General features: G+C 42.9%; 1 long non-coding RNA gene across 7 annotated transcripts in view; it reads right to left on the bottom strand.

Moving 5' to 3' along the window:
- Window positions 1-2,723: 2,723 nt before the first annotated feature.
- The window catches only part of LOC118019704, a 43,894-nt gene continuing 20,042 nt past the window's right edge, over window positions 2,724-26,575 (bottom strand). For 4 of the 7 annotated variants that reach the window (XR_004681724.1, XR_004681726.1, XR_004681722.1 and 1 more), the window contains exons 3-5: window positions 25,504-25,600; window positions 5,028-5,276; window positions 3,738-3,796 (exon numbers count right to left, since the gene is read on the bottom strand). This is a non-coding gene — a long non-coding RNA (uncharacterized LOC118019704). Of the gene's footprint in view, window positions 2,886-3,712; window positions 3,797-4,920; window positions 4,939-5,027; window positions 5,277-14,920; window positions 15,745-25,503; window positions 25,601-26,575 lie in introns of those variants that run through there. The other 3 variants (XR_004681725.1, XR_004681723.1, XR_004681727.1) reach the window with 3 other exon arrangements.

Raw genomic sequence — 26,575 nt, 5'->3', positions numbered from 1 at the left:
CTGCCTGTTAGGGAGACGAATCTAGTTAGCCTCTGAGGGTGACCTGTGGAAGGTGACCAAGTTTCGGGCCAGCGTGGAAGTGCTCTTGATACCAGTGAAGAGGCTGAGGGGGCTGTCTCCGTCCCACAGAGTGTCTAACCATTTCCCAAACGAAGAGATCTTGAACAAATACTTAAAGAACACAAGTTTGAAAAGGCACCAACTTGAGAGCCTGGGAATACCATGCAAGCCTGCCCTATAGTTTCCAGCAGTAGGTATGGCCTGGGCTGTGGCCCTAATTCCTACCTTCCATAGAACTCTTTCTAGAAATTGACTCAGCAAGGAGTCTTCTTCTCCCTCTCCCTCTGCCCCTGCCCCCTGCTCATGCCCTCTCTCTCTCAAATAAATAAAATCTTTAAAAAAAAAAAAAAAAAAAAAAGGTGATGGAGGGCCAGGAGGGCAAGGCATGCCGCAGAAACAGCTTGCATAAAGGTGTTGCATAAATGGAGATGTCAGGCTAAAGCCCCAGAGGCCAGCTTTGGCCGGCGGGACAATCTAGCCTACCGGCCTGTTTTAGTACAGCTTAGTTTTGCAAACTAAGAATGGCCTTTGCCTTTTTTAACGGTTGAGGTGGAGGGAGAAGATCACAAGAATCCTGTTTTGTGTCCAAGAAGTCTTACGAAATTCGAATTTTAGTGTCCAAAACTCGCAGTGTCCAAAAGCTTTCTGGCACACAGACACACCCATTCATTTCCACATCGTCCGAGGTACAATGGCAGGGTGGAGTGCAGGCAAGAGAGCGTGGCCCCCAAAACCTAAGATATTTATTATCTCATCCTTTATGGAAAAAATTGGTGAACCCCAGGGTCAGAGCAGAAGTTCCTCTCGAGCAGGAGACAGAGAGGAAATTTTACCAGTTCACTGGAGAATAATATAACAAAGAAGTATAAAAAAGTAGATACTTCATAAAGTTAAACTTATTCAATTTAAAGAAGAGCCCTTTATCCTAAGATGACATCTTTCCTGCTTTTTGTTGGACCAAAAAGATGTCCTTTCTGTTATGCAGTGAGAGTGAGTGACAGTTTGGTTCTGTTTAATCTCTTCATTGACACTGGTTGATGCGGATGGAAGAGCAATGTCTTCTCTCCTCTCTCTTGCCTTTTCCTCAGCTTCTTTTTTTGGCATCCGTCTATTCCACCCACCCTTTCTCCTTCTTCCTGGCTCCAACATGGCCCCTCTTCTGCAAAGTTAGTGACCTCAAAAAGAATTCACACTCCACAGAAATAGCAAAGGAGAGATATGACCGGTGATCTGCCACCTGTGTTTAAAGGTAAATGTCTAGTTTCGTGTGATTAAGTCCCAAGCAGTTCCATTGCTTTATAAGCCAGGTTTTCTTCTCAGCAAAAGAAGCGGCTTCCGTATCTCCTCATCCGAGCACGGGCTCAGTACCTCTCCCATGTGGCAGGCACTGAATGAACATCTGTGCTGAGTTTTTAGGAGTTGATTCTGAAAATATCAGTTTTAGGCTGTTGAGTGATCCTAATGAAAGTTTCTGTCAAAGCAGACAGAAAGATTGCCTCCCCAAAATCAAGCCAGATACACATTCCTAGGCAAAATGATAATTCTTAATTACATATAATTAAAAAAATATATATGTCATAGCTTTCTTAAAAAACTTTCTGGGGCACCTGGGTGGCTCAGTCGTTTAGCATCTGCCTCCAGCTCGGGTCGTGGTCCCAGGGTCCTGGGATCAAGCCCCGCATCTGGCTCCCTGCTCCGCGGGAAGCCTGCTTCTCCCTCTCCCACTCCCCCTGCTTGTGTTCCCTCTCTCACTGTGTCTCTCTCTGTCAAATAAATAAATAAAATCTTTAAAACAAACAAACAAACAAACTTTCTATCGGAGTAATATATGGAGAAGTGCCCAGACCTTAGGAGTACAACTCAGTGAACTCTCACAAATTGAACACACCCTGTAACCAACATCCAGGACATTTCCAGCGCCTAGAATCTCTTTGTGCTCCACGCCAGTCACTACCCCCAAAGGGTTAAAAAAACATCCTGACTGCCAACAGCATAGATTAGTTTTGCCTGTTTTTGTGCTTTATGTAAAAGGAATCATGTAGCTTATCCTCTTTGGTGGGAAGCTTCTTTCACGCCCGTGCTGGGGGAGGGGGTGTGGGAAGAGATGGAATGCCCTCACAGGCAACAGTATTTTATCACCCATGCTGCTCCAAACGATAGCACAGGGTGACAGTGAAAAAGCAAAACTGACGGGCACTGGGTGGCTCAGTCGGTTAAGCACCCGACTCTTGGTTTCAGCTCGGGTCGTGATCTCAGGGTCGTGATCACAGGGTCGTGAGACGGAGCCCCACACCGGGCTCTGCACTCAGCTGGGGGTCTGCTGGAGATTCTCTCCCCCTCTCCCTCTGCCCCTCTCCGCCGCCCCCCCACCCCCGGTTCTCTTTCTCTCTAAAAATAAATAAATCTTTAAAAAAAAAACAACACTGATTTTTTGTCAGTTTTAATATTGTTTTTAAATTCTCTACAGACAGTGCACATCCTTATTGTCTACACCTGGGGTGAACCTTCCACCACCCCCTCATATAAGTACACCACTGTTTCACCTACCGTTTCTTCTAGAAGATGTATTTATACAGTTGTGGGGAGATGTAGATGATTCTTTTTCATTGCTGCATACAATCTCATTGAGTGAGATTTCCAATTTACCAATTTCTTTATTTATCTTTTTTTTTTTTTCCTGAGGAACCCACGCATGCAGGTGTTGCTCCAGAAGCACTTCCTGCCCTCAGGCCTCTTGGACTTCTAGGCCTGTGCGTCTGGGGCACACTCCAGCCCCACAGGCCATCTTCCTGGAGTTAGGGTTGTTAGCCCTGCATTACTCATGCCTAGAGAGAAAGGTCAGTTAAGATAGAGCGCTTGCTGCCCTGTGCTCACGGGATACACAGGGCCTCTGGGAGAGTCATGTCTCCCAGGTGTGTTTCCGGACTCATTTATTTTTGATGGGCATTTAGGTAACTATTATGAACAGTGTGGCTCTGAACACTTTTGTGTGTCTTTTGATGAACATATGGGTGTATTTCTGCTGGATAATAGACCTCCTGGGTCATAGGGTGTACAGATGGTTAGCTTTGATATGCTGCCAAAGAGCTTGCCAAATGGTTGTACCAATTGACCCTCCCACCAGCAGGGCATGAACACCCCTGCTGCCCCACATCCTTGCCACCACTTGGCATTTCTGTCTTTTCATTTAGGCGATCCCGGAAAGTGTGTTGTATATATCCAAAATTATGAAATATCGGGGAATACTTAGAATACTGGGGATACCCCTTTCTTCAGAAGGGATCCAAAGGGAAAGGAAAATATCAAATTCATACAGACACAATAAACCTAAAAGAGCAACTCTATGTTAAGGGAAAATGACCATCAGAAATAGAGAGACCTATGGAAATCAGTGATGTTAATTTAACAAATATTTATTGAAGACATGTTGTTATACACTGAATTGTTCTCCACCTCCTCCAGCCCCCATATTTCATATGTTTAACATCCAGGCCCAAATATGGTTACACATCACTTCCATGGGCATCAATAAGCTTGAGCCACCAAAACAAAACTAATGATAAAAGGGTAACAAAAGGGGGCGCCTGACTGGCTCAGTCAGTTAAGTGTCTGCCTTTGGCTCCAGTCATGATCCCAGGGTCCTGGGACTGAGCCCCACATCGGGCTCCCTGCTCAGCGGGGAGGCCTGCTTCTCCATCTCCCTCTGCCACTCCCCCTGCTTGTGCTCTCTTGCTCTCTGGAAAATAAATAAATAAAATCTTTAAAAATAAATTAATTAAAATTTAAATTTAAAAAAGCTTATAATAAAACTCATTATCATAAAAATTAATAATTGGCTTATAAAATAAGCCTTCCTCTCTGTAAATTGTAGACCCCCATCCCATCTTCATGAAAGTAGAGGGAAAGTAGACATTTTATTTTATTTTTTTAAGATTTATTTATTTAGGGCCGCCTGGGTGGCTCAGTCGTTAAGCGTCTGCGTCGGCTCAGGTCATGATCTCAGGGTCCTGGGATCGAGGCCCACATCGGGCTCCCTGCTCAGCCAGGAGCCTGCTTCTCCCTCTCCCACTCCCCCTGCTTGTGTTCCCTCTCTTGCTGTGTCTCTCTCTGTCAAACAAATAAATAAAATCTTTTTTAAAAAATTTTATTTATTTATTTATTTATTTATTTATTTATTTATTTATTTGAGAGAAAGAGAGTGCACACAGAGAAAGAGGGAGAAACAGAGTCCCCACTGAGCAGGGAGCCCAGTTGGGGATAGGGCAGGCGCTCCATCCCAGGACCCCGGGATCATGACCTAAGCCGAAGGCAGATCCTTCACCAACTGAGTCACCCAGGCGTCTCTGGAAAGTGGATGTTTTATTCAGAAATATACATACGCCTCAAAATGTACATACAAACAAAATTCCAGAACCATGAAAAGTAACATCTAATGCTAAGAAAGTTACCCCAAAATTCTACATTCCAAATGTAAATGGATTCCAAAACAAATTAATTTTTTGAAAGAATCTGACAAAACTTGAAAATAAGTATATTAAGCTCAGTAAAGAATGTTTCATCTTTGTAAAGCACGAATTCATGAAACAGGGGCACCTGGGTGGCTCAGTTGGTTAGGCGGCTGCCTTCGGCTCAGGTCGTGATCCCAGGGTCCTGGGATCGAGCTCCACATTGGGCTCCCTGCTCAGTGGGGAGGCCTGCTTCTCCATCTCCCTCTGCCTGCCTCTCTGCCTACTTGTGCTCTCTCTCTATCTCTCTGTCAAATAAATAAATAAAATCTTAAAAAAAAAAAAAAAGAATTTGTGAAGCAAAAACAAAAAATAAGGAAAAACTTACATGAGAAAGAATGCATTTTAAATCTTTGAAGCAAAAATAGAGTGACTGAAATTAAAAATTCAATAATCAGGAAAACTCTAGCCCAGATACACTAAACAAATTAATGAAATGGGAGATAACGGTAAAAAACTTACCCAGAACACAGCGCAGAGAGACAGGCATAAAAACATGAATGATGAAGGGCACCTGAGTGGCTCAGTTTGTTAAGCATCTGCCTTTGGCTCAGGTCATGATCTCAGGGTCCGGGTATCGAGGCCCATGTTGGTGTCTCTCCTCAGCAAGGAGTCTGCTTCTCCCTCTCACTCTCCCTCTGTGCTCTCTCTGTCAAATTAATAAAGTCTAAAAAAAGGAGACAAGTACCAGGATGGTGATTGCTATCTCATCTGCAATAGTAAAAAAGAGAAAGAAAAGAAAATTTTAAAAATCATGTAAATGACCAATAGAAGAAAGTTTTATTTTATTTTAAAGATTTTTTATTTTTTATTTATTTATTTGAGAGAGAGAGAGCACAAAAGGGGGTAGGGTCAGAGGGAGAAGCAGACTCCCTCCCTGCTGAGCAGGGAGCCCAACACGGGACTCGATCCCAAGTCCCTGGGATCATGACCTGAGCAGAAGGCAGACACTTAAAGACTGAGCCACCCAGGTGCCCCCAATAGAATAAATTTTTAAAATAAAGTATATCTCATATTAACAAATGAAATACTGTAAAATTATTAAAAGGAAGAATTAGAATTTCAAGTATCCACATAGATCCATCTTAAAAACATGTGGAACAATGTAAGCAAGTTGCAGGATGAAATGCATGCTAAAATACCATTTCTATAAGCTTGAAAAATACCTACAATATATTCTTCATAGAGATGTACACATATGGTAGCAGGTATTGCCGCGGTCCAAATGTTTGTGTATCCCCCCAACACCACCACCCCCCCCAGGCCCAGATTCAAATGTTGAAATCCCACTGCCCTATGTGATGGTATTAGAAGGCGGAAGGTAATTAGTTCATGAGGGCAGAGCCTTCATGAATGAGATTAATGCCTTTATACAAGAGGCTCAAGAGAGCTCCTTTGTCCCCTTCCCCCATGTGTGGATACAATGAGAAGTCTGTGACCTGGAACAGGGCCCTCCCTTGACCATGCTGGCACTCTGATCTCAGATTTTCAGCCTCCAGAACCGTAAATAATAAATTTCTGTTGTTTATAAGCCACGCAGTCTGTGGTATTCTGTCATAGCTGCCCAAATGGACCAGGACAAGTATTAAATATATATGGCGTTGAAAAACACCCTCTAGGTAGGCAAGGAGGGGAGTGGAATTCAGGACAAATACACAGGGGATTTCAATTAAATCTGTAAATTTCTACATGTTTTAATCTGAGCAGAATTTAAGATGTTAAAAGGGGTTTTCTCACTGTCTTTGAAATTCAGCTAAGGCCCTGCAGTCAAAGAGACTTCCTAGACACATTTCTGCAGAATTTTATAAAAAATGACCAAGCTGGTCCTTCAAGTATCAGTCCCTGGCAGGTTTTTCCAGCCATTTTAGGAGAAGGCCATACATTCACTTGAATGGGATTTTGGGGGGTTTCGCCACCTTCCATAATCGAATGTTTCTTACCCACTGCCAAGCCGAGAGAGAGCCTCCAAGCAAATCAGTCACAGGGACCAAGAGTGCCTACAAGAGAGTAAACTGCCATCTCGCCTTCTGGCTGGATGTTTACAGAGCCCTCACACTGTGGGCCCTGGTACTACTCGGACACCAAAGACAAGAGCAGAAAGAGGTCTAAGGAAAGCCAATGAGCATCCACAAGGTATTTGTTGGCATCTATACCTGGGGAGCCCGTCTGGAGAATTCCAAACACAGAAGACTGGCTGGAGCAGCACCGTTACGGGGCAGGAGGGCTAACTGGATGGGTAGGCATTTGGCAGGAAAAAGACACATGATGTTTTCCTGTTGACCAAAAGGGCTTGCAGGGAGTAGCTTGGCATAAGCCATCCTGAAGAGACCCTACTACCTCCCAAGAACACTGCTTCCTGAGGTCAGGGGTCCCCAGCAGGAAGAGGCTGTGTAGGGTGAGAGTGGGTCTCAAGAAGCCAATGGAGAACGACTTAAACAGAATGAAGCCCATTCATGGGTTCTCCCAATAACCTACATCTTCACCTGAAGAACCTGTACTTGGATGCTCAGGTTAATGGAGGGAATGAGCTAGATTTAGCCAAGAGAGGACTATACACAATATCAGCTAAATACAAAGATTTTTTTGCTCCTCTTTAATCCACATACTGAACCCCATGCTAGAGCAATTAGAGAGCAAGAAAGAAGCAAAGGAAGCCAAAAAAATTCTTGAAGGGACCCTGATCTCCTTCCTCACAGAGTCAGCAGTAAGAAGAGGTAAAGACATAAGATTGAAGCTGCATTTGAGATTGCACTAGGCTTTTTCATCTCTCGAACAGCCCAATGTGAGCCACGGGATCTATCAGAGATGTCAGTCACCGAGGGAGGAGGAGAGATTGAGCAGTGTGGTTGAAAGCCCTTGGGAAGAACAAGTTCTTTCCCATTTATGTCTCTCAGAGTTTAGCCCTGGGCTAAACTCACTTATAAGGTAGTAACACAAACGGGGCAAAATGTTTCTATTTAGTAAAGCTTGAAGGTGGGTGTTGCAGCCAGGCTTCAAGATGGTCCCCATGATGGCTGCCTCCTGCCTTCACGCCCTGCATAGTCCCCCTCCACATGGTACCAGGCCCAGGGACACCAGTTTGAGTGACCAGTAACATACGGTAGAAGTAAAACATTACTTCTGAAACTAGGTTCTAAAAAAAGACTATGGCATCCCCCTCTCTCCCTCCCTGCCTCCCTCCCACCTTCCCTCCCCCCCCCCCTCTCTCCCTCAGGCTTCCTTCTCTCTTGCTCTGGGGGAAGCAAGTCCTACAAAGAGGCCCACATGTCAGGAAACAGTCAGCAAGAAACCAAAACCTGCCAACAAACAAGAGTAAGCTTGGAAGCTGTCCCTCCAGCCCCGGTTAGGCTTTGAGATGACCTGCCACAGCCTGGAGGGAGACACTGGCCCAGAACCACCCAGCGAAGCCACTCTGATTCCTGACCCGCAAAAACGGTGTGAGATAATCAGTGTTTTGCTTTGTAGGTTGCAGCGCTGAGGCAATTTGTTATACAGCCGTGGATAACCAATACAGTGAGCACACCGAAATTTGATCTATTATCTTGACGTTCTTCAGAATGTCTAAACTATCTCATAATAATGTAAATATATATCATGAAGGTTTTCCCCATGTTCAGCATTTTGAAGCTAAAGTAAAGGGCCCTTTTAGGGGTGAGCACGTGGTCTCTAACTTGGATGAAAATCCCTATGGTCCCCTGAGAGCACGCTCATAAAATAAACTGTGCTTTGGAAGTGAGAAATGACGTGAAATGAGTTACTCTGAAATTCAGTTATTAAAATAGTCTACAGAACCCATGGTCTCTGGTAAAGGAATCAAGCAGTACCACCTGGGAGTGCTAGATACTACTAACAGAAGCAAGAGGGACAAGCAACATTACTGTAGTGTTCCTTACTGACACTAGATGGTGATAAAGTTTTATCGTGCAATTAAATTTCAATTACACAGTTTGGCTGGGGTAGAAGTCCTTTAAAGAAAGCCAAGCCAACATTTACTTCATTATTACTTGGTTAGTGCTATTTTTGAATTATAATTTGTGAGTGGAAATTAAAACTGAGTTGCTTGCATTGATTCCTGAACTAAATCCATCTTTGAAAGGAGGTAGTTTGAATAAAGTAAATGTACTTATAAAAATGCACTTTATAAAAATTAATAGCAATTTTAGGGGTGCTTGGGTGGCTCAGTCGTTAAGCGTCTGCCTTCTGCTCAGGTCATGATCCCAGGGTCCTGGGATTGAGCCCCGCATTGGGCTCCCTGCTCGGGGGGAAGCCTGCTTCTCCCTCTCCCACTCCCCCTGCTTGTGTTCCCTCTCTGGCTGTCTCTCTCCATCAAATAAATAAATAAAATCTTTAAAAAATAATAATAATAAAATAAAATAAAAAATAATAGCAATTTTAATAACTGTACTCTTAGCATGCATTCAGTTATTCCTGAGCATACCTGAACTTTGGGATAATTTAGGCAGAGCTGAGTCATGGTTTGCTTTTGAAAGAACAGTACCTCTAAATCAAAGGAGAAAAAAAAAACAAAAAACCAGGAAAGCACTCCAGTAATTACAATACATTTTCATTCCTTTCCTTCAAAATATTTCCTGTTACAGAGGTTGTCTAGCTTAATAATTAAGAGCACAGACCCTGGAACCAGATTGTATAGACTTAAATTCTAGTTCTCCTTTGGATTGTATCTCAGTATCCATCTCATAAATGAGTCACAAAAGAAACAGTATATGTGAAGCACTAAGAGTAATACTTAAAATTTAGAAATTCTGTTTAAATATGAACTATTATTATTTTTCCACATACATTCCCTGTGTCCGAGGTACAAAGTGCTAAGGAAGGCAGCTGGGTGGCTCAGTTGTTAAGCGTCTGCATTCGACTCAGGTCATGATCCCAGGGTCCTGGGCCCCACATCAGGCTCCCTGCTCAGCAGGAGGTCTGCTTCTCCCTCTGCCCCTCCCCACACTAGTGCTCTTTCTCTCTATCTCTCACTCTCTCTCTCACAAAAATAAATAAATAAAATCTTTTTTAAAAAGTGCTATGGAAATGTATAGCAAAAACTGAAGCTTGAAATCTAGGTCAGTTTCCCAACATTACACAATCAGCAGAGTCAAAAAGTCCACGGTTAAAGGAGACAAACATTTGGAATTGCCCTTTACTATTAACAGAGAAGGTATGCTTCCAAAGAAGAGGCGTAAACCAGGACTGGAACACAAACCTTGTAAATCTTGAGCCAATGAACCTTCCACTGCACCACAACAAATAATCCTTATTTATTGACAGGAACTCCTAAAAGACAGGTCTTGGCAATATTGGCTGCTAGTTCACTGACAGATGAAATTTTGAAATATTAACAAACACTTCCATCCAACTGCATTATTTTAGTTATCACCACCCTCTGCCTCATGGGATGTTCTGCCTTACTTGCCTCAGAGAAGGAATGATACAGCAGAATCCAGAAAAAGAAAACATTTATTTTTTAAGTTTTTACCTTAACTCCAGCTAGCTCACATACAGTGTTTGGGTGTACAACATAGTGATTCAGTCCTTCTGTAAGACACCATGTGCTCATCACGACAAGCACGCCCCTTCGTCCCCATCACCTATTTCACCCATCCCCCACCCCTTTCCACTCTGGTAACCAACAGTTAAAACAAAATATTTTTAAAGCTTAGGCCCTGGGGCGCCTGGGTGGCTCAGTTGGTTAAGCGACTGCCTTTGGCTCAGGTCATGATCCTGGAGTCCCGGGATCGAGTCCCGCATCGGGCTCCTTGCTCGGCAGGGAGCCTGCTTCTGCCTCTGACCCTCCCCCCTCTCATGTGCTCTCTCTCTCTCATTCTCTCTGTCTCAAATAAATAAATAAAATCTTTAAAAAAAATAATAATAATTTTTCCCTTAACTATTTGAATATCCTGAGGTAAGGTTTCATATAACACAGATAGGGTAAAAACTTGACTTTTCCTCCAGTAATTACTATTTTTCAGGAAAGTAACAAATGAGGTTATTTTGCCCTGCGATTATAAATAGTTTATATATAGTTAAATATAAATTTAAATGTATTTGATATGATTTAATCTAAGAATATTATTTTCATTGTTTCCCAAATAGTCCTATTTTTGGCCAGTAGTAGTCTCTTTGCATTTCTTGTGGGTCGTTTTGAAATAGCCTCACTACGGGGCGCCTGGGTGGCTCAGTCGTTAAGCGTCTGCCTTCGGCTCAGGTCATGATCCTGGGGTCCTGGGATCGAGCCCCACATCAGGCTCCTGGCTCGGCAGGAAGCCTGCTTCTCCCTCTCCCTCTGCCTTTCTCCCTGCTCATGCTCTCTCTCTCTCTGTATCTCTGTGTCTCAAATGAATAAATAAAATCTTTAAAGCTTAGGCCCAGGTATTAAGGCAAAAAGACTTAGAAGGAAACCTGACATGTTAGAACAGAGCTTCCCATACTGTTACTACTCAGAAAGATTCGTCTGATAAGGAGATTTGAAAGAAAGGCAAAGACACCGATGGGCTCCAAAGAAAGGGCTCTAGTCTCAGCCCACTGCTGTCCTAAGCTGAGCCCTCTGATTGGGGCTGGGGGAGGAAAACGCCAGATATACCTGGGGATTCTAGACCAACATATTCTGCTCCCTCTCTAGGTGGAATCTGGAAGCCAAGGGACTCGATATTCCTGGGTCCTGCATGCACAGTAGATGGAAAATCTGTATGCTGTATTTAGGCAGATGGTCCTGCGAGTCCCACAGAGCTCTCAAAGCCACAGACTCGTGTGGTGGCGGCAGAATGATGCCAGAAATGCAAGACAAGCACAGAGGCAGAGTTTCTCATGGTGCAGCCGGTAAGGAAGCATTAGAACATTACTGACATGGAGAGAGCTACAGCCCTGAGAACCGACAGGAAGAGGCTTGCCCATCAGAAGCAAGGGAGAACACAGCAGGAACCACCCCGGAAAGTGGGTGTATCCTTTAAGATATTGGCTCAGCTGCTTTCACAGAGACCAAAAGGACAGAGTCCTAGCAAGACAGAACACTCACTTCTGTCCCATTCAAGTTCAGGGTGGTAGTGGTCCAGGACGCTGAAGCTGCCCTGCTCCACCGGGCCAGCCAGGAGCCACCCCCCCGGATATTGCCCTCGTGCCCTCCCAGAAACAAAGCCGGCTCATCATCACCCTATCTTCATTCCAGCCTTGGAGAGAGAGAAAAAGGAACATGGAAAGCTGAGGGTCAGCAGATGCCGTTTAAGGGCATGACCCAGAAGTTGACACATCATTCCCGTTCACCACCCATCAGCCAGCCCTTAGACACATGTCCATACCCAGCTTTAGGAGACTCGGGAAATGTAGTCACTAGCTGGGCAGCCAGGTACCCAGATAAAAATAAGGTGGTTTTTGACTAAAGAAAGAGAAATGGATATCTGTAGATAAGTGGTGATTTCTGCCACTGTCCATGTCTCATATCCCAGGGGGGATATGTACAGAGGACAAAATTGAACACTGTCAAATGCCTCGATTCTACGTAAATCCATGAATACTTTGAATCTTAGATGCAACCCTGGGTAAGTAGGGGGGGCCTGAAATTTAACAAAATTAAGTTTCTTGCACTCCACAGAATGAAAACATAAAATAGAAATTAAATTCAACTATTGAAAAAATGAAAGATACATTTTAGTACACCTTAGTTTGTAGACTGACATTTATAGCAGCTACTCTTAACTCAGACTACTTAAATAGGCTTGAAAAAATAAAGCTGTAGTTCTCTACAAAACCTTGACAGATTTTGATTTTGCAATTACTGTGATATAGTAACAATTTAATAACAACGAAGACCTTGTTAGATGTGCTTTTAAAACTATTCAAAACAGTTTTGCCAAATTTGTTTATTCATTTTATCTCCAAATTCCTATGCAGTTTATTCCCAAACTTCTTTCCACGGACGGCTGTAACAGGTGTGGGCACATAATCAAGAACAGTCCGTCTGTAAACTGGCCTGTGCATTTCAGATTGCTTTAAACAAAGGCTCTGCCCAAACCGATTATGATGATAAACAAGACAATAAGATTGTCCCTCTTGGACATCTGATCCAGAAGTAGATTGGAGAGAGTATGACAGAACTAATTAGAGAAGCAAAGAAGTCTCAGAATCAGGTCATGGTCTCAAGGTACCATCAGTTAAATGAACGTGTGACGAGAGATAGAAATCACCATCAGTACTTGGGCTGTGAACTCAAAAGCAACTGATATGCTTCCTACATTTTCTCCTTTTCCTTGCAGGTGGGTTGGAGACATGGATCTAGTTCCCGCCCATGAAAGGTGAGTAGTGTCTTGTATCACTTCTGGATCCAGGTCTTGAGACCCAGGGGGAGTCCTTCAGTTCTCCCATTCCTCATGCAGTGACTTTGGAAGCCACATGTTAATAGGGCAACATCACAAGGTGGAGGAGCCCGGGGTCTCTGAGCGGAAAAAATCTCTACTGACGACAACATTTTGTGTGGGCAAGAAATAAATGTTTGTTGTGTGAAGCCCCTGAGATTTCAGAGCTGGTCTATTGTGGTAGCTAGTGAGTAGTTATCCAGACTAACACAGTAACCAAATGTCTCAGTGTTGCCCATACTATAATTATTCCAGGGCTAATAATTGCACAGTTGCAACTTGTCTTTAAAAAGAACCAGTAAGTCTGGAGCATTTGATTACAGCCAAGGTCTGTCCTGACCATGGCCGTGTCCGTTCTGATTATGCCCTTGCTGTCTCATTTGGTAAATATGTCACATATTGCCCTGCTTATGGGGAAACCCTATCCCCTTGTGTCCTTCAATATATACTGTGAGAACTGAAAAACGTATTTTTAAGTTATGAGCCAGAAACTTTAATGGATCAAATCCGAGAGACTTACTATATACATGAGACAAAAAGAGAAAAAGCTTAAATATAGGGGAAGAAAACGAGACCAACTTAGAAGAAAGAAGAAGAAATAAAGTTTTTATGTCTTGAGTTAGTAAGATCAAGAGGAAACAACTCAAAAGAGAAAATGGTTATCTATCCATGTAAGAGGAAGTGAGTTTACATTTAGGTACCCTTCAGTTATTTCAGTCTATAAAATCATGGCATTCCAAGAAGAGATACCATTTCATCTTGCTTCTTAATAACTTACCTGTGCCTATTTGTTACTTGCACATCACTTGAATACATTTAGAACAATCGTAATGTATTTCATATATATTCCTGAAATTAAAATTTGTGTTTCTTATGCAGACAAAATAGGAAAAGAGGTAATCTAATCACTAACATGAATGTTTTAAAGAATCATATCCCATTTTCATTTGATTCTCTCTCAAGATAAAAAGACTGCCTAATACTTTAGCATGTAGGGAACAAAACTGCTCTCAAATTGCTTTTGTCCTTTCTGGACTTATTGTTGCAATTATTATAGTATTATAGAACACATATGTATCCAAATAATAGAAATATTGACTAAAATGCATATTACCTTATATAAATCTTTACTATTTAATTATATATTGAAATGATATTTCATTTCATATGCTAACGACATAAAAAGCTACCATTGTTACAGAATGCAAAATAGAATTCTGAAGTTTAAATATACATTCCATTTATAACCCGCTTTCCCTACAATGCTAATAACATGAAATCAATTTTTTTAATGCGGACTTAGATAATAAAATTATTTTTAACCAATAAGAGAACAGTTTATTAACTCCCAGGCCAAGAGTTGACTGGGAACCTGAATGTGAGTAAAGCTATTTTCCTGAAACTTACCCTCCCCTGGGACGCTTAACCGACTGAGCCACGCAGGCGCCCCTCCCATAGGGCATTTCTATATTCAAACACCTTTCAGGTCTATTGTACGTTGCTGCAGTTTACAACGCACTATTAAATATAGCAATCCTCTGAATAGCTCTATGAGATAGAGAAGACAAATTCTTATATTCCTAAGGTCCACAAACCCAGCATACTGACCCTCTTCAAGTTGAATTCAGTCCACAGACCTGTATGTCTAATTTATGAGACTCATAAACTTTTTTGTAATTAGCTGCCAATATTTAAAAGTTTCAGACTTTCCCATTTAAAAAAATTTTTTAAATAAAAATTAGAAAACTTGAGGCACTTGGCTGGCTCAGCCGGTAGAGTGAGCGACTCTTGATCTCCGGGTTGTTAAGTTTGGGCCCCACGTTGGGTGTAGAGATTACTTAAACATACAATCTTAAAACAGAAACAAAAAGAGCCTTGCTGTCCCAGAGGTCCACATTCCCTGGTGGCAACAAGTGGCTTCAGCTGAGGTGGGTAGAGGCTGCCCCTTTTTTGAGGAATCTTTCTCGCCAATTCACTTCAACCCCCACCTCTCTTTATTACCTCCAAGACTGATAACGGAGTCATTTGCCATTTATCTTGTTCTGCGGGCCTCCTTCTTGCAAAGCGTGGCCCGCCTGGCCCCTGGGGTCTGTGGGAAAAGGAATCAGCCAGGTCACCCCTGTCAGCCCAGGAATGGTGGGGATGCGCGGCTCAGAGCTGAGGCTTGCGGCGCTCGTTGGAAATGCACACAGCTGGCTTTGGAGATAACTTAGAAGGTTAAATATGGAAAAGACCTTCACACATCATCTCAAACTTCTCATTGTACAGAAGAGGAAACTGAGGTCCCAGGGGGCCCCGTGACTTGCGCCACATCACACCGTGAATTTACAGAAAAGCCCAGCCCAGAGCCCAGGTCTTTTAACTCCAGAATGAGTCCCCTGGAGAAACAGAAACAGGAAAAAGAAACAACTGCAGAGAAAGGAAGGAGAGTAGGGACGAGCTCTCCCTCCCCACCTCCCCCAGGCCGTGGCAAGCAGCCAACGGCAGCTCACTGCATATTTAATTTAAACCTTTGTCTGCCCTGGCAAGGACAAAGTACAATCTGTTTTATGTAAAAAGTCTTCCCTGAGGAAAGCCTCGGCCTCCAGCTGCGAAACTGATTGATGTTCCTAAAGGCCCCAGGAACCTCTGCTGGGATCCGACGTTGTGGTTTCCAAAAAAAGAGTTTGTGAAAAAGGAAGCGCTGAAAACAAATTTTTTTCCTTTATTGTGTTTCTCTCAATCTGGGAGAATTAGACTGCAACATGAGGGGGCAACATGCAAATAAAGACTATAATTTAAAATCAGATTTCGGAGTTCCACAGGGGAGGTGCTCAGGAGGCAATCTGCGGGGGGGAGGAAGACAGGAGATGTGTCTAGAAGCTTTATATGCACAGCAAGCACTCTGCTTTACTTAGATTGCCCCTTCCAATCAATAAAGATAGCAAGATGTTCTAAAGATGCTTTAGCCACACTTGGCAGGAGACCCACAGCACTGATGTTTGCATTTGAAATGTGTGTGAAACGTTCGAATAGAGATTAAAATCCATGTTATTTTGAGAATTTTGTGGTATTCCTGATACCCGGTTAAGGAGACCCCTATGTGGGGTGACACTTCTGGCGACACCAAGGCCAGTTTTGAAATCCAGTCCTTGAGTTGCCTCAGAGTGCTCCTGGACGAGTCAGGGTCAGGGGCATCTCCTGCCGGGCTTCTGTTCCATCCCTGACGATCTCAACCCGCACTTGGGGCCCCAAGCACACACAGCACGGAAGTGCTCAGCCCCACCACGGACAAAACCACTACCAAAGTTCTGAGGCTAAGATTAACCCCCAAGGACTGGCCTTTCCTCCCGGCCCTTAGCCTCACCCAGAGCAGAGGACGTGGCAGTGCGAGAGGTGGACGCGGGTTAGGGTTCAAGGGCCTGCCTTCACCTTGAGGCTCGGTGCGGGGGTGAACTTCAGCTCCAAGCGAGAACAAAGCCACTGCCAGGTCAGGGCTAAGAAGCTGGGGCCGATCTTGGGCTGGTGCCAGGACCCAGAAACCGTTGCCATGAGCCACCAGCTGGCTCGGGTCCCAGGACCATGTGCAGCTGCCGTGCAGGCCAGACGGGGCCTGCAGACTGTCGCCGTGCCAACCACCCCATTAGGCCTCCAGGGCTCTGCTCCTGTCAGTCTCACACCCAGTGGCCCGTGTACCTTGGCATTAGCACGCCTGTAAGTATATTCTGAGGTGGCTGAATAGACCTTCAGAAAAGCCGCATGACCTGCTGGTTCTTACAGTTCTGGACATGATCCTGCTCTAAAAATCCACAGAGGTCAGGATGTATGGTGACAGATCTCTGAAGCTTGTTGGCCTGAAGAAAATGAAAGAATCAACTACATCCCTTAACTCCGTGTGGTCTAAGGTGCCTGTCACTGGGACTTCAACAAGAACAACCCAGGCGCCACTGGCTGTGGAAATAGAAAGCCCACCTCTTACGTCCTAACAGTGAGGGCAGATCAATAAATGGCCATATACACAGCTGTTTCTAGCTGGCTTCCTGCTGTCTTGAGCATTACACTTTAGTAAGAAAGTTAACAGCAATGCAATCATTGCGAAAAGGCCGAAAGGGGGGAAATTTTTATCTTAAACAATATACTATTTCTTTTATATACTAGATCATCTTGGGTATCAGTGGCTATTCTCCAAGGCAGCTGGTCCCACCGACCCTCTGGAAACTCTGTTCCAAAAGATCAAGTTTGGGGCACCTGGGTGGCTCAGTCGTTAAGCGTCTGCCTTCAGCTCAGGTCATGATCCCGGGGTCCTGGGATCGAGCCCCACATGGGGCTCCCTGCTCTGTGGGAAGCCTGCTTCTCCCTCTCCCACTCCCCCTGCTTGTGTTCCCTCTCTTGCTATCTCTCTCTGTCGAATAAATAAGTAAAATAATATCTTTAAAAAAAAAATCAAGCTTCTTCTTTTCCTAATTTTGTTCCCTTCCAAACTCATTAGGCCCTCTCCTGCTTGCAAATTCCTGCATTTTTAACAGGCTGTCCATCTTCAGATTCTCTTCTCATCAAGAATCCTGTACAATTGTTTGGTCAACTTTGGTCTTAAGGCATGCTCCCTAATGAGAATAAAAGTCAAGATCCTACAGTGAGGCCAACAGGATCAGTCCCATGGAGAGTAGCCCAGTAGGGCTTAAGCTATAAAGACAAATAAGACAAGCTCTCTATGCTAGGGAAACTCGTAATCTAGGGGAGGCCATGGATATGTGGCTTAACAAGGTGATAAGTGGAAGCTAGCAGTGTGAACCAAGTGCTATGGGGACTCAGAAGCAGCAGTGAATAATTATGCTGGGTGTGGGGATTAAAGATCTGGGACTGCTTCCCAGAGAGAGTAACAGTTGAGCTGAAACTTAAAGGATAAGCAGGCTTTGATCAGGAGAAAATTTAGTGGGCACAGCGCTCAGCAAGATGCATTCTGGGAAGAGCCATGGCGCAAAAGACTTCCAGACACTGAGAAGTGATGATGTATTAAATGTCGGGAGCGCAGAAGACCCTCTGGTACAGCTGAAGTTTCTGGTATAATGTCAGCGTGACACGAGAGAGACTTAAGAGTTAGGTTAGGCCAGATGATGACAATCTTGGAAAACAAACTCCGGAGACTTTATCCTGAAGGCAGTGGTGAAGCAAGTGAAGGATTTTAAGCAACTGGCTGGCAAAAGAGTTTAGGTTAGTGTAGTGTGGGTGATGAGCAAAATTTTCTAGAAATGACTCTGGGAGGTCACTTGAGGCAGCCTGGGCAGGCCAACAGGAGCAGGGCCTTCCACCTTCTCCCAGTGGGATGGACTCCCTCCAACTCAACTTAGCTTCCTCTATAGGACTGGAGGCTTCTTCTCTGCCCCCTCAAGCCTCAAATCTCCAAAGCTGAAAAACTGGCTTTCCTGGACATCCTGAAAACATTTAACACTATTTAACACCTGGTGCCCCAGTAGTGTTTGTATCCCCACAGATGAGTTGTTCTCTCACTTTCCCTATATGGAAAGCAACAAGGAGATAGAACATAAACCTTCCATATTCCAGTAGATGCCTTTCCTTAGATCGATGAAAGGCTAAGATCACAGACTTCTGCTCTTCCTGCAGACACTTGCTTAGTATTTTTCATCAATAAAGTCTATTTCTAAATCCGTATCAGAGAGTGTTGTGGAATGCTTTCTGACCATGGTGCTTTATGACCACAGTGACTCATGAAGGTACCACCACATTGCACCATAATGGGGTATCCTAGGAATGGAATAAAACATATCTGACCTATTGTCAGATAAGACTGTTTATGTTATAACAGGGGTGCCTGGGTGGCTTAGTCAATTGGGCTTCAGCTTAGGTCATGATTTCAGGGTTGTGAGATCGAGCCCCATGTTAGGCTCTGCACTGAGTGTGGAGTCTGCTTGAGATTCTCTCTCCCTCTCCCTCAGCCCCTCCCCCCACTGCTCGTGCACACGGACACCCTCTCCCTAAAATAAACAAACCTTTAAAAAAATTATTTAAAAAAAGACTCTTTATGTTGTAACAGAGGCTCCAACTAAAACTGGCTTTAAAATTGAAGGGGATTCTTGGTTCTCGTAACTGTTGGGTGGACATAGTTGATCAAGTGTTTCAGTGATATCAGTGGTCCATTTCTTTTTACCTCTCTGCTCCGCCTTCTCTAGTGTCAGCCTCATTTTAAGGCTGACTCCCTAACAGTTGTAGGAAGGCTGCCAGTCACAATCAAGTCTCAAACATTCACATCCAATGGCAAAGAGGGCTTCCACACCAGCATTCCAAGCCAGTGTCCTGAAATCCATCCTAATTGGATAAGCTCATCTCACCTGTCTATGCTCACACCCATCCATGTATTCATTTAACAAATATCTGTTGATGTCTATTACCTGTTAGCCACTGCTCTAGGTCCTGGGCCATTGAAATAACATTGAATAGCTGATTAGGTTTAAGCCAACTGGTACCCACCACTAGGGCTGGGAGTATGCTCAGTTTCCTCCAAAGCATATGGACTGTATAGGGGTGGAAATAAATGCTTGAATAAAGATGTCCATGCTATTAGGAGAGGGGGAGGAGAGAATGGATATTAGTAAGGTGACCAAGAAACTCTTTACAGTCTTGCTACTGAAAGTCTGGTCCATGAACTGGCCTTATCAGCATCGCTTGGGAGCTTACTTTAAATGCAGAATCTCAGGTAGTACCCCAGTTCTACTGGATCAGAATTTGTATTTTAAGAAGATCCCCAGGTGATCCATGTTAACATAAGACTTTGAGAAACACTCATCTACAGGGTAGATAAAAATGTGATGATTGGGGGCACCTGGGTGGCTCAGTCATTAAGTGTCTGCCTTTGCCTCGGGTCATGTTCCCAGGATCCTGGGATCGAGCCCCACATCAGGCTCCCTGCTCCGCGGGGAGCCTGCTTCTCCCTCTCCCACTCCCCCTTGTTTGTGTTCCCTCTCTCACTGTGTCTCTGTCAAATAAATCAATAAAATCTTAAAAAAAAAAAAAATGTGATGATTGGGGCTGTAGGGTAAAGAAGTTGGAGAACCAGCCAAATGGTCTACATAGCAGATGCAAGTTGGGATGACTACCAGCTCATAACAGTTCTCCCATGGAGAATTGTGCAGCTGTACCCTCTGCCAGAGATGATTCATCCAAAAGGAGATGTACCTGCCAAGGTGGGCCAATTAATGGATCATTCTTCTAGGTCTTCAAAACATGAATAGGGATAAATGGTTATAAAAGGCCACTGAAGAGAGTTGCAGGTTGACAGAACCCTGGCAGGCCCAGAATTACCTAGGCTGGGGATCCTCAAAGTGCTCTGAGGCTTGGTTATTGCCAACTACTCTGATTCATCCATCCCCTAAAATATCCCCCTTTTTAGCTTCAATTAGCCAAAAAGGGTTTTTATTGCTGTCATTGAAACAACCTTAACTTCCATTGCTTTGACTTTCTCAGTATAGACATCTACTGATGATGAGAGTGTTTGGTCTGCCTAAGGGGAAGACCAAAGTTAATCCATTTCCCTACATAGTGTCTGAGATGCATACACTGCTTTTTCTCCTCTGCTTCCAAACTTGACCCCCTACACAGGCCATGTATTGAATTTCATTCACAATTGACAAAAGCATAAAAAGCCATTTTTATCGTATTTTTTAAAAAATTCTACGTATTCTGAAATGCTCGTGGATTTCATAACAAATGTTCCATTTGGGATTTACTTTCTGTATACAAATTAATGTATCTTTCTAGAAAGATCCATGCATGTGTCCTCTTTAATCTCACCATCTATTGTTGACTTTTTTTCAGATGCAGCTGCCTTTTATAAATATATCTACCAAATGACTGAATTGTTGTTATACCAATTTTTCCTCTTTTACATGCAAAATGTTTTCAATCAAATGTTGGCTAATAGCTAGGCTGTTTGGAAATTAACAATCCTAATACATGGGAACAACAATATAGGCATTTAAAGCTTAATTACTTCTTCAGGCTCACTGTGAGAAAATCAAGGCTTTTTTTTATTAGTCTGATTCTGTATTCCTTGGAGTATTTCATCTTATGCTACAATATTCTCATTTTCTTCTTCTTCTTCAAAAAAGAAAACAACCCTAATACAACAAAACAACGAAGAGGTCACATCTCACAAGGAACAAACATGACATCACATGGGGAAGTGAGTCACCGTGCATCAGACTGGGAACTGAGTCAGGACTAAACTGACTCACATCTTTCTGGGCCAAGAACCAATTCTAGTTATATCATGCTGGAAAATGACTCATTGACTACCTTTATTAGGTCCCCTCAAATCAACTACAAATTGGAGTAGGTCTTATGAAACTCAGGTGTCTCTGCTTGAGCCATTAGTCTCTGCCGGTGCGCAGAGGATTTGTGTCTATGAACCTCCCTGGCTGTTTGGCCACAAGAACTCAGAAGCCTACTTTTGTCAACAGTGTGTTGCACTTATCTGAGCTGACCACATCGAAACATAAGAGTATGCATAAAAAAAAAAAAAGAGTATGCATAAACTTTGTAGTCTCTATGCAATAAGCACATTTGTTGATAATCTATCGGTCGACTGAAAATCTGTTATCTTTCGTGTGTTTTTAAAAAAATGTTTGCTGTAGAAAATAATCTGAAAAGGCAACTAACTGTTCAGCACTTTCGTCAATTGAAGGTCAAAGTTCAGCAATAGCTGATAGCACTCTTTTCTGACTTATAGTTACCCCTGCCACTAAACTGAGTAAAACTGATACAGTATTCCAGTTAAAGTAGGAAAGGGAGGGGCACCTGGGTGGTGCAGTCAGTTAAGCGACCAGCCTTTGGTTTCTGCTCATGTTGTGACTTCGTGGTTGTGAGATCCAGCCCTATGTCAGGCTCAGCATGGAGTCCGCTTGAGATCTCTCTCCCTCTCTCTCTGCCCCTCCAGCTCAAGCTCTCTCTTTCTCTCTCTCTCTAAAATAAATAAATAAATCTTTAAAAAAAAAATTGGAAAGGGAGACAGGGAAAATTAGAGCTCCAAAATCATAATTCCCAAAACATCTTCAATAAATACATTAGGAGGAACTATAAGTATTATTAACACCTGGAAGTCTAAAATGGATATTGTTTTTAGAAGAATCCCCTAACTGGCTGATCTGGCCTTAAACATATAGGAATTCCACATACATATCCAGAAGTTTGGACAACACTGCGGCTACTCTCTCGTAGGACAGTTGGCTAGGACAGGACATCTGCTTCTCCCTGGAGAGAGGACTTTTAGAGTGCTCTCCAATCATCTCCAGGTCCCAACGGTCCCCACTAGTCTCTTTTGTCACAACCAGATTCATTTCTCATTACTTGCTTGATCCCTGGTAAGCATTTGAGTTTGCAACCCCTGATAAGTAGATTCCAAATTTTTCTTACTACTAAATAATAAAAAGAAATAGAAAATTTTAAAGGAAGTTAAATATTTTAAAAGCATATTCATATTGCAGCTTGGCCAATCTTCTTTTCAATTTTTCAATCAGATTTTTCTTTATTAAACATGTACTGAGGATCTTGTTTGTGCCAAGACAGTGGGCTGGATGCTTGACATTAAAATGTACGCTAATGTCCTTGCCCTCGAATTGCTTGTGATGTAATTGGACAGGTCATAAAAGCATGTCCTTTATTTAAAATTCTACCTTAAAAAGCATTAACATGAGGCTCCAAGACTTTATATAATTTAACCAAAACCGGAGACACTAGAGCTTATCTTTGTCCATTTAGGGGTCTTTACCTTTCAGTTAAAAACATTGCAGTACTTAATATTTGAGTAGCACTATGCTAAGGGATATAGACTCCTGTAGGGCACAGTCTTTATCCACGAGAAATCTATATTCTATTAGGATTGCAACATTAACCAAGTAATTCAAATATCTGGCAACAAGTGATGATACGTAGGGCTGAGAAGCCACCTTAGCTCTCAGAGATCACTTTCTGGGCGGGTGTGTGGAGAAGGCCCCATCCCACCTCTGAGGTTTGAGCCGCTCTTCTGCAGACATCATCCTTGACTTAATTATTCTAACCTAAACCAAGGCTGTAAGCCAGCTGAAGAAGAGTTGAGGTTTTCCCCAGAAAGCCTACATAATTCTGACTAGTAACCACAGGGAAAGTTTAAGCAAGAAAGAAGTGGTGAGAGTGGGAGGAAGGAGAAAGAGAAATAGAAAGTCCCAAAGAGAAGCTCAGTCAACAGGCAGGCTCTGGATAACCTTCAGATTCTGTAGTCCCTGCCCACTTGGATTCATCAACTGCCATGAAGATTCTGCCAGTAATGGGGGTCAAGAGGATTCAGTTACAGTCAGATGGTGACCTTCGTGTGGAAGTTCTGAGCCTATTCACTCCGTGATCCATTCTCCTCTCCCTTTCCTTCGCGTCCCTGCTCCGCCACACCGCTCTGACCTGCACTGCTGGCAAAGGGGAGCTGATCTCCACAGCTTGTTTTTCCTGAGCTTCCAGTGTCGCTGGCTGCCCTCTGCGATGGGCCAACATCAGCATGAGATTGTGGAGGAGATAGGGGGTGGGGAGAAACATGAGGCCGCCACTTCCTCCACCTTGGATGGCCTCTCAGATGACTGAATGGTCTCCTCTAGGGCTTTAGCTCCTGCAGACAGGTCTGCCAAATTTCCAGCCAAAGCTAGGTGACCCTGGTTCCTGTGTCCTTGCCTATATGTAACTCTGCCTCCCTCACCTCTCTCTCTGTTGATAAGCCTATTTTTCCCAGCTTCCTCATCACCTGTGTTAACAGTTCCTATGTTGAATTTCTCTTCTTGTAAATACTTAAAGCGGTTTCAGATTTCCTTGCTAGATCCTGATATATATCTTTGATATTTTAAAATATATATTAAGTATATATGAAAAAATATCTATTTGATACATTAAAATGGTGACTTGCCAAGTAGTCCAGTTACAATATTCAAGAGTAGAGCACAATTACTAAGTCTTTCCTACCCCCATCCCCCACCTCCCAATATGTAGGCATTACATAAATGACTGTTCAAAGAGAAGGTCTATCTCCCTGAGCTTCAGGAAAAACTGGGCCCCTAGCTGAGTAGGAGCAATTGTAACATAAATCCATTGTCCTGAAAGTGTGTAATAAGCAACCAAGTGCCCCACAGTCACCATATCTTTGGCGCATCACCTATGAGAAATGACGAGTATTGTAACAGGCATGCAGCTCAGCCCACAAACTTGGGTGTGCCAAGAGTTCTTGCAATTCTCAGGTTTATTTAAATAAAGGAGATTTAAAGAGGTAGTGAGAGGAGATAAAAGCAGAAATGTTTCTATTTTTTAAAAAAAGAGGAAGGCAGAGATGAAAATCAGAAAGAGAAGGGGTGAAAGGAGCTAGCTTGTGGGGTCTTGTGGTCTGAACAGCAGTGCACTCAATGCCCAACACGGGACAAGGACAGAGAGGGAATGAAACGTGCTAGTTCCTCCTTAGTTAGGTCACCCTCGTGGCTTCACAATTTAGTCAAAATGCCTGCATTTTGGAAAAGTAGATATTTTTAGACAAAAATTCAAAACTGCATTTCATAGTAAACAAAGAATGATTTGCAAATTGACTTCCTTTTTACAAATCAAAATATAAAGTTTCTCTTCTTTAATATATAAATATATATGTAGGGGCACCTGGGTGGCTCAGTCGGTTAGGCGTCTGCCTTCGGCTCAGGTCATGATCCCAGGGTCCTGGGACGGAGCCCCGCATCAGGTTCCCTGCTCTGCGGGAAGCCTGCTTCTCCCTCTGCCCTTCCCCCTGCTCGTGCTCTCTCTCTCTCTCAAATAAATATATAAAATCTTCAAAAAATAAAAAATAAACACATATATATAGCAAAGGATGGTTTACATACTAAATTTCTTTTATCTCAGCCTACAATTCATGAGCAATTATACAAATTGTACACACATGGAAAACACGTGCACATATAAAATATCGCCACATATTTAAAAATTATACCCATTAAACAATTATATAATCCTAAGTCACTAAACCAAATCTTTTATGTCCTACCTTCCAAAGCCTGGCTATTATTTTTTAGAATATATACACAAACCACCCCCCACCTTTCTCGAGATACTTTTAAACAAATTCACTTTATTAATAGAAACCAGGCTCAGATTTTTTATATTCTATATTCACCTGCGGTTTTTTTTCCACTAAAAATGTAATAAAAACGCAGGCACATGCTGCAAATACTAAATTAGAAAAACAGCTGTGCTTTTTACATTGTCCTGCCCTAGAAAAAAGGCACCCAAGACAATCCCAGCAGCTGGTATCCTCTCCATGGTGTGCTCATTACCACAAGTAAATAAAGTCAGTAAATTACTGGCAGAGCACGGGCGGCTATGATGAGTCTAGGAAATCACCCTTTCATCAAACTCTCTGCACACTGTATATTGCCAAGGCAAAAAGCAAATGATGATGATCAATGGAGGATTAATATTTTAGTCAAAGAGGAATGGAGATGAATGCGTACTATAAATTATTAACCAGCACTTGTACTCTATCCCCTTGGCACAGTGTGAACTGGGCTTCTAAAGAAACAAGATACATATCTTCTACTTACCTAGCAATATTTTCTTCAACCAATGAATAATATTCCTGAAGATGCACATTTCTGAGACATCCAAGCGGGAAATTTATATCTGAATTTCTCTACCTTTCTGTAACAGAATGTGGGCAAAACATAAATATTTCTTTGTTTATATTTTATAAACATATATGTGTGCTATGTTATGTCTATAAATATTACCGTGCTAGAGCAGAGACGCAATCATTGGGCTGGAAAGCAAGACGGATCTGTTCTAGTTCTCCCTTGGCTGTGACCAGCAGGGACACGTTAAGCCTCTCTGAGCCTCAGGGTTTTTTTTAATTTTATTTATTTATTTGTCAGAGAGAGAGCACAAGCAGGGGGAAGCAGCAGCAGCGGGAGAGGGAGAAGCAAGCTCCTCACTGAGCAAGGAGCCTGATGCGGGACTCGATTCCAGGACCCTGGGATCATGACCTGAGCCGAAGAAAGACACTTAACCGATTGAGCCACCCAGGCGTCCCTGGGCCTCAGTTTTCTGAACTGTAAAAGAAAGGGTTGCATCAGAGATGGACCTTTTCAGCTTTAAAGTTCATCGAAGGGCTTCATAATAAGCAAATAGTAGGAAGAACTAGGAGATAGTTGTAACCAGAGGTATAGCATAAAAATTAAAAACAAATGTAAAAATTGTTCAGTTATTTAAGCCAACAGAATACATACTGGCCAGGAGAAAATGTGTATGTATATAGAAAATCATATGTACATGCAATCATTTGCATGTATAAGTTGCTCTCCCCTTGATTGAGAAAATAAGTAATTGTCCACCACTAACTGTTCACTGAAATAAAGGAGTTCGATCTCTGCATATCAGTAGCATACCACGAAGGTTGCACAAGAGATTATTAAATACTTAGCATTCGAAATCTAAGAAATAGTAATACTTGAAATATGGAGCGATCATAGACTTGTAATTTCCTGGATATGCAATCCTAGCAAACAAAAGGCAAGGCAGCATTCACTATGTGCTAAGGTGACCCTGAAATGAATAACTTGCAATGAAATGTGACCCAAAATGAATGGCTTGTTCACCAAGAGCCCACCACGGAAGAGA

The sequence above is a fragment of the Mirounga leonina genome, unplaced genomic scaffold, assembly GCF_011800145.1.
Source record: "Mirounga leonina isolate KUSES-001 unplaced genomic scaffold, KU_Mleo_1.0 Mir_108, whole genome shotgun sequence".
In the NCBI taxonomy this organism is placed as follows: Eukaryota; Metazoa; Chordata; class Mammalia; order Carnivora; family Phocidae; genus Mirounga; species Mirounga leonina.
Note: the sequence above shows the minus strand (reverse complement) of the source record. Positions and strands in the feature narration are given on the sequence as shown.